Source organism: Balaenoptera borealis (genome assembly GCF_965194805.1).
Source record: "Balaenoptera borealis genome assembly, contig: HAP1_SCAFFOLD_2071, whole genome shotgun sequence".
Taxonomy (NCBI): Eukaryota; Metazoa; Chordata; class Mammalia; order Artiodactyla; family Balaenopteridae; genus Balaenoptera; species Balaenoptera borealis.
The window spans coordinates 46994-59332 of record NW_028122199.1 but is presented as its reverse complement, the minus strand read 5'-3'; the positions used below and the strand labels follow the sequence as shown (position 1 = coordinate 59332).

Here is a 12339-nt window from a genome sequence, read left to right as displayed (position 1 = left end):
TTCGAGAAGCATTAGGAGGCAATGCCGGCTGTTGGGAACTATCTCTCAAAAATCTGTGGGGGCGAGCTGACTACTCAGGTCGGCTCTAGAACTAAGATTCCTCTCAGCAGAGACCACAGGCAGATGAGGTGCTGAAGCAGTACCCCGGGGCGCCCAGTTACTGAGGCGCGAGGTGGCTTCCTCCACCCCTCCCTCTGCCCCGGCTCGGCTCACTTGCAAGGCCTCGGCCGTGGGTCCAGAGCTCAGCTCCCACACCAGCAAGGTTTTGTCACCCACGATGGGAACCACAAAAGGTACCAACGCCACCATCCTACCTTTACTGCGCGTGCGCGGCTCGGGGCGCCTGCGCACGCGCGCCTGCGCACGCCCTGTTTATAACGGAAACCTGAGGGGGGGGAGCCAGTTTGTTGGGAGTGGGACGAGGGCGGTGCTCGGACCTCTCCCTCACCCCTCCCACTCCGGGCTTGTCTCTGCCTCTAGGTCCCCTTCCACAGGTGGCACTGTCACTATATAATCACGTGGAATCATGCAGCCCTGGGCCTGTGCTGGGGGAGGCAGGAGGTGGGTAGGTTTGGTGCTGGGCTGAGCTGGAGGGAGGCGAGCAGCACACAGCTGACCCGCAGTGGGGTCAGGAGAGGCCAGGGCCTGAGGAGGGCCGTCTTGGGCAATGGCTGCTCTCACACATTCTTCTTTCCCCTGTCTTTCTGGCACCTCCCTGCTAGTTATCCAACGGTTGGGATTTTCTTTTAAAGAAAAAAAACAACCCAATGGGAATTTTCCACCAGCTTGAAATGGTGGAGAACCCCCTACCTTGGTACACAGGGTACACAGCTGTACATGAGTTTGAGAAGTTGGGAGAAAAGTCAGGCCTTGGCTCCACAGTGGAGGGAGGCCCAGTGATCCAAATATTCTGGCAACCCCAATGACCGTACGAGAGGGGCCAGAAGTAGATGGTCCTCTATGGGCAGGAGGTCGAGCATGTTGTAAATAACTGGTACTTGATGAACCAGGAGAGAGAGCACCAGAATAAATTGCTATTTGATTTACTCATCTATGCCCCTTGAGGATGGTATGTTTTCCAGTTCCCAGGGACTGATGATACTGGGGAAACAAGGGAGGGAAGCCCCTCTTCATCCTTCTACTCATCCTCCTTTGCCCACGTTTCCTCTTGTGGAAGTACTGGCTACCATGAGGGATTCTAGTTTCAGCTCTGCTTCTTCTTGCAGGCCCCTGTTATTGGTATATAAATATTCAACTATTTACATTTTAATTCCTTACCACCTGGTTAGACTTGGTTATGAATTTATACAGTTTAATATAAGAAAAAGAAGTATTTTACAAGCAATGCTGAGAAGCCGATATTAAGAAACAAAATTTGCAGGTGGCTTGAGGCAGAACAGGGCTCACTCTGTGGCTGTCTCGTGTGCGGTCTCACTTTCCTCACCCGCCTCTTCATCAACCCAATATGCAGCCAGAAGCTTCTCTGCTGGGGCTTTGATGACTTCCCTGGGGTAAGAAGAATAATGCCAAGGCTTTTACTTTTGAAAGGAACAATGATAGTTTTCATTATTTCCTCATTTTAGATGAGAATTTTAAATTGTCCCCTACCATTTATGGTACATCCTTATAGAAGTACATCTCATCCTCATCAGAAGACTCCCTGTCGTGTAGCTTTTGTGCCATGTTTTCCTTGCGTGTGGCGTTGAGAGGCCTATACATATCCCTAAGCCAAAGTGGCCGCCTTCTCCCGAAAAAGCCCTCCTGGAACACAGAAAGGGAAATATTAATTCAGCATCTCCCCTGCTTTCTCTGGCCACAGTACTATATCCCCTTCAAATTTACCTGACTCTCACTTTCCCCTGAGCTTCTCTTACGCAGCAGAAATCGAAAAAAGCCCCTTGGAGGAAAACACACACAGTTAGTGTTACATGTCATTTTTCATCTCTCTCACAATGTGTTATCTCTGGTCTTATTAGGACTAAATGGGTACCTCAGTCCATAATCACAATGAGCAAAATCACCACAGACCCGGGATCTTGAAAATCATTCCATGCACGCTGGCCTTCCAGAAGTTCTCTGTGTCCCTCCAAAATGGCCCCCGCCCCGTGTCTCTGGGGAGACCTTTGCATGTGGCTTAGCATGGAGTATAGGCAGGATTTTCAGCCCCGTTCACCTTTCTTGGCCCTTGGCCAAGTGCCCTCGTGCAGTGAAAACACTGCAGAGCGGCGCTGGGCAGAAACACGTTACTCTCTAGATGCGCTTCACACCAGTCCGCTTCGGACTTAGTCGCACATGCAGCATTTGCTGGGGGTGTGGCTGTGGGGAGAAGGTGCTTTTATTTTCCTGGCTGCTCTATCCTATCCTATAAGTTGAATCACACCAAGTAAACACCTGAACCCAACTAGCAAAGTTATCTATAGCTCTCTGACTTTCATACTGCAGGCTGTCACTGAGGTGTCAGTGAATTGCGCAATCAGTTTCAAGGCCATGACCAGCAGGGAAACACGAAATACTCTTTTTGAATACAAATAGAATAGAAAAAAATCAGAGTGCACAATAAGTTAGTTTCAGAAACTACTTATGCCCATATAGTATGTGTATACTGAATTGTGACATAAAACGGAGCTCACAGCCCAAGCACAGTGTGATCAGTAGAGAAGTCCTCAGTGGAAAGGGACCCTCTTCTTTTTGATAATCACTAGCAGTGTGACCATGGGGCAAGATACTTTCCCTTTCTCTTTCTCCATTTCCTTATTATAAAAGGAAGAGACAAACTACTGTCTAAAGTTTCTCCCGGTTAAAGTTCTATGAGGTTTGGATAAAGGGAATAGAGAGTAGGGGCCTGAATAACAGTAGGGTGAGAAGGGAAGTTTTCTTGCCACTTTACAGAAGGGACTCATATGTGCTACCTTTCGTCAGCTTTGAGTGAGGCCAGCCCCTAAATCCCCAACCATGTGGCCCTCCCTACCCCAGAGCCTCCTAGAAGGCCTCTGGCCTGGCCTGATGCCTAGGAACCAGGCACCAGGCCAGCAGGAACAAGTGCAACCAAAACCTCTCCCCGTCCACCCTCTTTCCTTAAAGGACTAGTGAAAGCAGATGAATCTGTGCCAGTCCTGTTCTAACTCAGCTTGGGCTGGGGAGCTAATTCTGCTGATAAATAAATTAGGGTAAACCATTAGGGTAATTAAACATTCTTCCTGCCTTTGGTGAGGAAATTGAAATAGGTGAGTTCTAAGTTCTCCTCTAGTTGTAAAATTCTCCTTTAAAAGACCAATATTTACCTTCTGCTTCTTTTCTTATCTTCCCCTTTTGCAATTCGATGAGAATAAATCTGTTTTGAAAGAAAACATGATCATGATTATCCATTACAACTATTTCCAAATCCTTATTCATTCCCTTTTACTTTAAGTCTTATCTACCCAGTGAAATGATAACTTTTTTAAGGAAAGGAATTCTACCCTGTTTAATAATCCTTTGCCTCTTCCACAGTACCTAACTTAGGGTCTTGCATGCACCTGGCGATATATTTTATTGACTGTTTTAGATAACGTTCAACAGATCGTTCCTAATAAAAACTCTTAGAAGTAGGAAAAGAAAATAAAAGTATCTAGCCGAAACCTAAGCCTTGTTTTAGAGTCAACAACAAGAGTAGGATGCCCATCATTACTGCTACTATCGATCAATGTGGAGGAGGTCTTAATCGGTACGAAAAGAAAAACGAAGTCTTGGAAAGGAAGAGACAAACACATTTGCATATGAAATGAGGGACCTAAAAAGACCAAAGGAATCAACCGAAATTTTATTGGAAGTAACATGAGTAAGATGGCTACATACAAAATCAAGAGATCAACATATAAGCCTCAATAGCTTTCCCATATAACACAAATAATCACTAAAAAACAGAAGAAACATCCCGTGTACTATATCAATAAAAATGCACAAAGTACCTAGGAATAAACTTAACCAAAAATTTGTAAGACCTAAGTGATGAAAATATTAAAACTTTTCTGAAGGACATTAAGAAGAAGTACTACATGGCATGAGATACCATCCTCCTAGAATGTTGTAAAGAGGTCAATTCTCATCTAATTAACCTACAAATTCAATGCAATCCATTTATATCCAAAATAATTTTTAAATAAAACCTGGCCAGCTGACATTTGGTAGAGAATATGTGTAAGAATAGTTATGAAATGTATGAAAAACAAGGTCAAAGAGTAGGACCTTGCCCTACCAGATATAAAATATGTTATAGAGCAACTGGAATTAAGCAGTGTGATATTGGTACTGGTACAGGACAAGATAACTGGATCACAGAATAGAGTCCAGATGAAGATAGTATATGAGACCAGGGAAGAAAGAATAAACCATTCAGTGAAAGATTTGAAAACAATTAGATCTTCATGTAGGGGGGGGGGGAGTTAGATCCCCTGCCTCAACCACACTAAAAAACAAATACAACAAATTCTAGACAGATTACAAAAGTACTTGAAGAAGATATTAGAGATTACTTTTACGTCATGAGGTGACAAAGGCCTGGCTAACAAAAGCCACCCCACATGAGCCATGAGGAGAGGACAGGCAGATATGGTGGCAGACTGTCAACACACCTCCTACTCTGCACAGCCCTTGCCCCCTTTTCCCCTGGACTGTTTGTCTTCTTCTTGTTGACTTATAAAACTCTTGGGAGTTCCCTGGGGGTCCAGTGGTTAGGGCTTGGCGCTTTCACTGCTGTGGCCCGAGGTTCAATCCCTGGTCAGGGAACTAAGATCCCGCAAGCTGCACAGCATGGCCAAACCCCGCCACCCCCAAACAAACAAACAAACAAAAAACTCTTTATAGTAAAGAAATACTGGTTTTCATTGAATTTCAGTGTTTCGAATCTTTCCAGTGTTTTTGTCTCTAAGGAGACAAGACAAAAGAGTGGAGTAGGGAGCACAAGCTTTGCAGTCGGGTAAAACTGGCTTCTGCTTTTGGTTTGGCCACTGGGGCCTTACATTGATCTCCTTCATCTATGAAGGAGGGATAGTAATATCATCCTCACAGAACTGTGGGCATTAAATCAGACAATATATGGAAAACTCTTCATCTTACGCTTGGCATGAATCAGTGCTAAGCTGGTGTCACAGACAAGATGGTGGACTATATCAAAGGCTCTGCTTGTGGCATCAGGCTCTGAAGATTATAAAAGATTATAAAAATACTGCTTTTATTTCCTTCTAATACCTTTATGTGGTCTTTTTTCACATTTATGGAAATATGTTTATTTAAGATGAAAAATGGGGATCTGCTATTCTTTAACCCCCAAATAGTTAGGCAGCTAGTCTATCACCATTTATTCATTTTCCCCCACTGATTGGAATATTAAAACCTGACATTTCAGAAGTCTTAAGAACACATGGGTCTATTGCTGGACTCGATGCTACTTCAAATAAATATTCGGTTGCATGATTCCTCACTGTGGAATTGACATAACGCCTCACCTCTCTTCCGTTGAACACCATTAGTGTCTACCATAGGAAGAACACTGCATGGCCCCTGTCCTCGAAGAGCTTATCATATAAGTGGGGAGAGGAAATAACGGTTAGGACTCCTCGCTTTCGCTGCCTAGGGTACAAGTTCAATCCCTACTTGGGGAATTAAGATCCCGCAGGCCAAAACAAAACAAAACAAAACAAAACAACACAAATGCAAGGTTAAACTCTAGAGAAGTTAGAAACAATAAAAAGGGGACTTTACAGAAATTCTAAAAAAGCAAAAGGCCACATGCCACCTGGAGATGTAGAGGGGACAGTCTGGGCAATGGCCAATGACTAGCAAGCTGACCCCATGCTAGTCCCCAGCCTCCTAGGCTCAGAAATCATACTCTTCCTCACCAAGAGACAACTCGCGTCTTCCTGTTGTGGCAGTCTCACTTTATCAATAGCACAGGATTGATCAAAAATCAGAATGCCAAATTATTACTTGACAATGAGAAATACATCTGTTCTACACACAGGGCATCCGTGTCTACACAATCAGAGAATTACCTTCTGTGGAGACAGGCCTCCGTGGCACACTAAAGCACAATCACACAATCGAAGGCTACTTGGTGACAACAGAATTAGAAAAGGAATCAGCCGAATCCAGAATTTAATGGGAAGGCCTGAGGCAGCTGGATCCATCCATCTCCTCAACAGGCACAGCCTGGCTAGCGGGCCTGACTCTTCAGTTCTGCTGCCTAAGGTGCCATCTCTACTCTCGGGCAATGTGAGGATGGGCGCTGCCCATGTTGGTCTCTCCTCACCTTTTCTATGCTTTCACTACTGACCAACCCTCCTGCAGATAGACACATTTCTCTTTAGAAGTTAGTACATCATGTCAGGTTTTATTCAAGTCTGATAGGCCAGGAAGCCACTGGTCCTTACACATCTCTGCTCAGCGCCATGATGTGCTAACCCTGCTGTTTCTCTCTTGGGGGGCTGCCTTTTAAAAAACTGCTTCCCACTTTTGTGAGCTCTGAGGGAAGGGGACTGCTTTGCTATGGCCCCTAAGAAATGGTGACAAACCTCACAGGACTAGGATCAGGAGGGCTGGAGTATGCAGGGAAGGCTTTATGAAGAAAGATATCTGAACTTGAGCTGGCTTTTGAGAGGTTCATAGGACTTCCACAGGCAAAGCAACATCAGGGAATCTTAGATGGGCAAAGGCACAGACAACAGCAGGCACGGACGTGGTGTAACCCGCGTATAGGGAGGAGCTGCTCTGGCTGCAATGGAGGGCTGCCATAGCAAGAGAAAAGGTAAATAAAGCAGGTGGGACTGGTAGGGTAGAATCAAGATTGCCAGCTTATTAAAGTCACTCTTTTAATGTTAGCCACTGCCTGTTGGGAAAAGTAATAAACCATTATGTAACTGAACAGAAGATAAACAGGCTAGCTCCAGGAATAGGCTACTATAAATATGACATGCTTTAGGGTAGCCTGCTGCAGGATTTTACTTGCAGTGTTTTAATGGAACCTACCTACACAATTCCTAATACACTGGAGAAGCAAGCTGCTAAGTAAACCTAAGGATTTGACGAGATCACACTTTGATCTTTTAGGCATGTCCTTTTAGCCCTCCCAGGGTGACTGATAGCTCCATGAGTATGGAGATCGTATGTCTCTCATCACTTCAGCCAACAAGGAAAGAAATAAACAGTAGAATGAGAGTGACTGGTGAGTACATCAAATCAGCATAGTTTTTGAGTTGAAGAAATTTTACTATCATGTCAACTCTGGCCTTCTTATAAACTTAACTTGTCAAAACAGTCCAATGGCTTGTTATCATGGATCCAATTCCAAAGAGATCTCCTGGGAGTGGAGCTCCTTTCAAAATCCTGTGGGGACTTCCCTGGTGGCGCAGTGGTGAAGAATCCGCCTGCCAGTGCAGGGGACACGGGTTCGATCCCTGGTCTGGGAAGGTCCCACATGCTGCGGAGCAACTAAGTCCGTGCGCCACAACTCCTGAGCCCGCGTGCCTAGAGCCCGTACTCCACAACAAGAGAAGCCACCGCAATGAGAAGCCCGCGCACCGCAATGAAGACATAATGTAGCCAAAAGAAAAAAAGAAAAAAAGAAAAAAAACTCCTGGGAATATACTTTTCAGTAAAAGAACAAAGTGTATCTCAGTCCTCATGACTAAAGAGAAGAATCAAGTAGTAGTAGGTGGAAAGGTGGCTTTGATTCTCAGTTTGTGGGTTCTGAATCTGAATGAATTATTGTCCTTACCTCAATGAGACAGAGAAGTGTAACCAAAATCGTCACTACTACAGTTACAGATATTGCCAAGATGAGTTTGTTGTTATAGCCATATCCTGGAACTTCTTTTGTGAGCTAAAAAAATAAATAACAATTTTTTACAAACAAGGAGATAGAAGGGATGAAAGCTAACTATTCTTAAACCTATTCTAAACAATAGCTAACTATTCTTAAACTACTATAAAACCCAATCCTTTCAGGCGAGTAGCTTCTATAAGAACAAGCCAAATTTAATGTTATTAATCTTATCATTAGCATTTTCTTCGACAACTTATTTATCTACAATTTATTTATCTTGCGTTATGTCCTTTTCTCGTCTACCCTAGGAATAGTGGCACACTCTCTCAATGAGTAAAGTGGGAGATCACTGTCTTAGCCAGTGTCATGGCTGAAGATAAGATACAGACTAGGAGCCCGTGGTATTCCTGCTTGGGCACGTCCATGGCATGTCCTAAACTGAGTAAAAGTCCAGGTCCCATGTTTCAGGGGTTCTCCTCACCTCACTTGACTCCTGCTCTTTCTGCTCACTCTGGCCTTCTGTGCTCTCACTGATATAGTTGTCACTTTTCCACTGGCCCGTATCCCATTCCGCTTTGGACACCTTTACTTCCTGCTGCTTGCTGAGAAGCTTCATCAGGAGGCCTGTTCTAGAGATGAGGTTGGCACAGGCCAGCTGCACGTGGGTGTCCGAGCAGTCTATTATCAAAGTCTGGATAACATGAGAAATGAGCCTTCGCACATCATTGTTGGGGATGAGGGACCGTAGCTGCTGGTTTAGCTGAGTTTCAACTTGATCACCCGGGGATGTGAGCCCTGGGAAAGTGAAGCCTGTGGGCTTAGAGGATAATTCAGTGCCCGTGTTGTGGTGCTCCCACTGTGTTTCGTTGGTGTGTTGAACAGGTGGCATACTGTTGTCTGCAGCAACAGCAGAATGTGCAGTGGAGACATCCTTATGGGTAGTGTTTTCAGGGCCGGTTCCTCCGGGAAGAGTAGAGTTTCCTGAAGAAATAACTTCTTCAGAAACATTTTGTGCAGTATTGTTTTCTGAAGTAGTGTTTTCTGTAGAAGGGTCTGAAAGAGAAAATAATTCTGGAAAAGGATTTTCCTGAGAAGTCACTTCTCTTGAAGGTGAAACAGCTTCTCGCGCAGGGGAATTTATGAGACTCCTCACTACAGAGAACGGAGGGCTTGCAAGCATCATTCTATTGAGTGAACTTTTCTTTCTGAACTTTCGACTCCTTTTGCCTTTGGGTTTTCTCTGGACCCGATGAGTCCTAATTTTATGGAAGATGTATTTTTTCCCAGAATGTGAGATTAGTTCAAAATCCTTAATATTTCTAACTCTAGCCTTTGCATCCTCTAAAACAAGTATAGTGTTGGATAAGTCTTTTGATTTGCTTTTAACCTCAGATGGGGATTTTGGAGGGATGGGGGCAGAAGGCCTGACCTTGAAGTACTGTTTCAGGGTAGAGGAGCCTGCTGCCTTGTGTTCTTTGATAAATGAAGACTCCGCATTGGAGGACTTTCCCACCAGCTTCCTGGGCCTCTGCACCATGAGAAGCTGTTTCAGCTTTCCTGGGGATGGCCTCCTGAGCCTTCTTTCTTCGGCAGTGCTCGCCACAGATGGCTGGGCATTCTGTTTCCTCCTGACGCTCTCATCTCCCACTGCTTGGAGGTGCATTTTCTGTAGGCCCCTTGGGCCCTTGAGGACCCTGTTCACTCTCAGCAGCTTTTCCTCGGTACTCTCAGTCTTTGCTGGGCTGTCTTTCTGTGGTTGGGGAGTTTCCAATTTCTTTAGATAGAGGTAGCGTTTAAACATGGCACTTAAAAGGTTGGAACGCGTACGCGTGGCAGGTTTTTCTTCCTTTTTAACCTCATCAAATTTTTCTTGAGTTTCTGCATCTAACACATTTTCCAGAAAATGGAGTTTCCTCAATTTATTTTTATTAGTTGAATTCTTGCGTACAGGTTTAACAGAAGGGCTCCTTGTATTGTTTTTCAAAAGGCCCAGGAGCATATCTCCATCTTGTGTATTTGAAAAAAGAAGTTGAAGGAATGGTAATAATGTTGATTCCACATCTCCTAGATTTCCCTCTGAGATGTAAGGCAGTATGTGACTTCGTGCACTGATAATATCACTTTCATTTTTAAAGTCCAGCTGCTCATTCATGAAGCCTGACAAGCTGACAGCACTTTTATCTGAGGATGCCCTCTCTGGCTCAATAATCAGCTCGGTGCTGTTGTTCTTCTTCCGGGCTTGTAACACCTTCATCAACGATCCTTCTGCATTCCCAAGAGATGTTTCTTCGTCTGTCAAAAAAGAAGAGACTGTTTTTGATCATTGAAGACTGATGGGACAGATTTTTGTCAGTCCACAGCCAAATGAATTAGGAATCAGTCAACGTCTGAGTGCCACTTAGGAGAAAAAGAAGCCCACACTTAAGCCTATGACTGGCAACAACAAAATGTGAAAAAGATATCTCCTGAAAAAGTGGCTATCTACTCAGAAAATTCTGTAGTGTGAAATATAGTAACTATATTCAGGATTACTCCACTGGTTCCCAGGGGCCAGTACTCAAGAAGAGCCAAGGCTGGAAGACAAATACTCCCCTACTCAGCTGGACTCTCCGCAGATCTACTGTGACTCCTCACATTCACATACCCCATCCTGTCCTGCCTCAGAGGCAGAGGAGTGTGAGGCTTCCTCTCTCCACCTCTTCAGTGTGCTTGCGTTCTTGCTACTGTCACAGATGACCACGACAACAACCGCTGCTAACAGGTCGTCATCTGGACATGTCCTTCTCCACCCACCCACCGAGTCCTTTGCTCAGTCCCTGCTTCCATATACCCCAGCCCCTGTAACAGAAGGCTCTATACAGAAAAAAACACTATATCCGCCCTGGCTCTTTGCTAAAATTTGGGCAGGGATCTGGGCTATAAGTTAAGAGATTTGCCAGACTGTATGCCAATGTGGAACGTTCAACAAATCAGTGGAATAATACTTGAGGTCGTAAAATGCAGAAGGGAAAAAGCAACTTCTGTCAGATGGCTACTTTGCTTTCATTTCATTTTCCTTCTAATATTTCCAGCTATACTTGGGGAACCATCCAAAGCTTCTGACTGTGTGAAGGTAATGTGTACCATTGTGTAGCTGGGCTTCTCTTCCAAAAGGATTAAAAGTATTTTTGGTGAGGGTCAAGGAGGAGGGAAGGGTCATGAGAAAGGAGGAGCATGGGCTTGCAGAGAGCCCCAAACTGGGGACAGGAGATCGGGGCACTAGGGTCATAGCACTTACACCTCTGATCTTGTTTTTCCTCACCTGTAAAAGGAGATTAAAAATGCCTTTACTGCCCACTTCTGGGGGAGAAGGGAGTAATATAATTAGTAAAAAAAATTGTTTGGGGGAGTTCCCTGGTGGTCTAGTGGTTAGGACCCGGCACTTTCCCTGCTGTGGCCCGGCTTCAATCCCTGCTTGGGGAACTAAGATCCCACAAGCTGTGTGGCACGGCCAAAAAAAAAATAAAATTGTGTTGAAAAATCAGCAATATTGTCTTTATACAAGTAGCAAAGTGTTATTATTTATGAGGTGCTCTCGATCACTGAAAGAGACCTGTATTCAAGCTACCTGGGCATGATAGCACATTTTGGAAGTCATCAAGTTAGTGCCAATAAATCTAATATACAGAAAAATGGTTGAAAGCCCCTGAGTGTTTTGTGGATAGAAAAGCTTGAGATTCAGAGCAAGTTCAGAGCTGGACAGTCTAAGAATAAACTAGCTCTCCCAGCCATTAGAAGGGCTAGGTAGCAGCTTCTGGTTATGGAACCAGAAACTCTCAGGCTCCAAATAGGACATAAAACAGCATCTCTTGTACTCTGTATAAAATTGCAGAAACAAACAAAATAAACAAAAATATATTTATATCTGTCCTATAAGACAAAGGGTACTTGAGACCTAATGTATATAAAATCAGTTTACAAACTGTGATGCACTATATGAATAAGTTCTCGTTTGCAGAGAGCACAGCATAGGATATGTGGCCATTAATGTTAATTCCCTTCCCCCTTCCAGCCCTTTCTCTTGTTCCTTTATGTATGTGGATCATTTACATTATTAAGCTAACAATGTAACTGAGCTATTATTAGCTTAATAATGTAATCAAGAATCTGATTTTTAGCAAGGGCTAGTTCTGAGAAACTTAGGAAGCTGGAACTCTGAATGAATGAATTAAAATAATGCAATTACATCATTAATTTTAAAATTTATCATTGATTAAAAATAAAATTAAAAAATTAAAAAATTAAATTAAAAATTTATTATCCCGCAATTGAGACTCACCGCAACGTGTGACGTCTGTCAGGCATTCACTGTCACAACGCAGCTTGACTGTCTGACAGACAACCTCAATAGTAGTTTTAAATTGGCAGAGGCAGCAGGCCATACGGCTAGGTAAGATCCTATAAATGGAAACACAGGTAATTAAATTCGTGGTAAAAGAGTTACTTGAGTAGGTAGAAGAGGTAGGCCAAGACCACCACAGACCAGTGCAAAAAGGAGTTCT

The 12339-nt window shown here is 44.0% G+C and overlaps 1 pseudogene across 1 annotated transcript in view; it reads right to left on the bottom strand.

Moving 5' to 3' along the window:
• Positions 1–1291: 1291 nt before the first annotated feature.
• LOC309622306 (leucine-rich repeat-containing protein 37A2-like) overlaps positions 1292–12339 on the bottom strand; it is a 54553-nt pseudogene continuing 43505 nt past the window's right edge. Inside the window, exons 12-18 of the transcript in view lie at positions 12117–12235; positions 8280–10090; positions 7751–7855; positions 3282–3331; positions 1843–1897; positions 1609–1761; positions 1292–1506 (exon numbers count right to left, since the gene is read on the bottom strand). The product of the transcript in view is annotated as a leucine-rich repeat-containing protein 37A2-like (transcript). The remainder of the gene's footprint in view (positions 1507–1608; positions 1762–1842; positions 1898–3281; positions 3332–7750; positions 7856–8279; positions 10091–12116; positions 12236–12339) is intronic.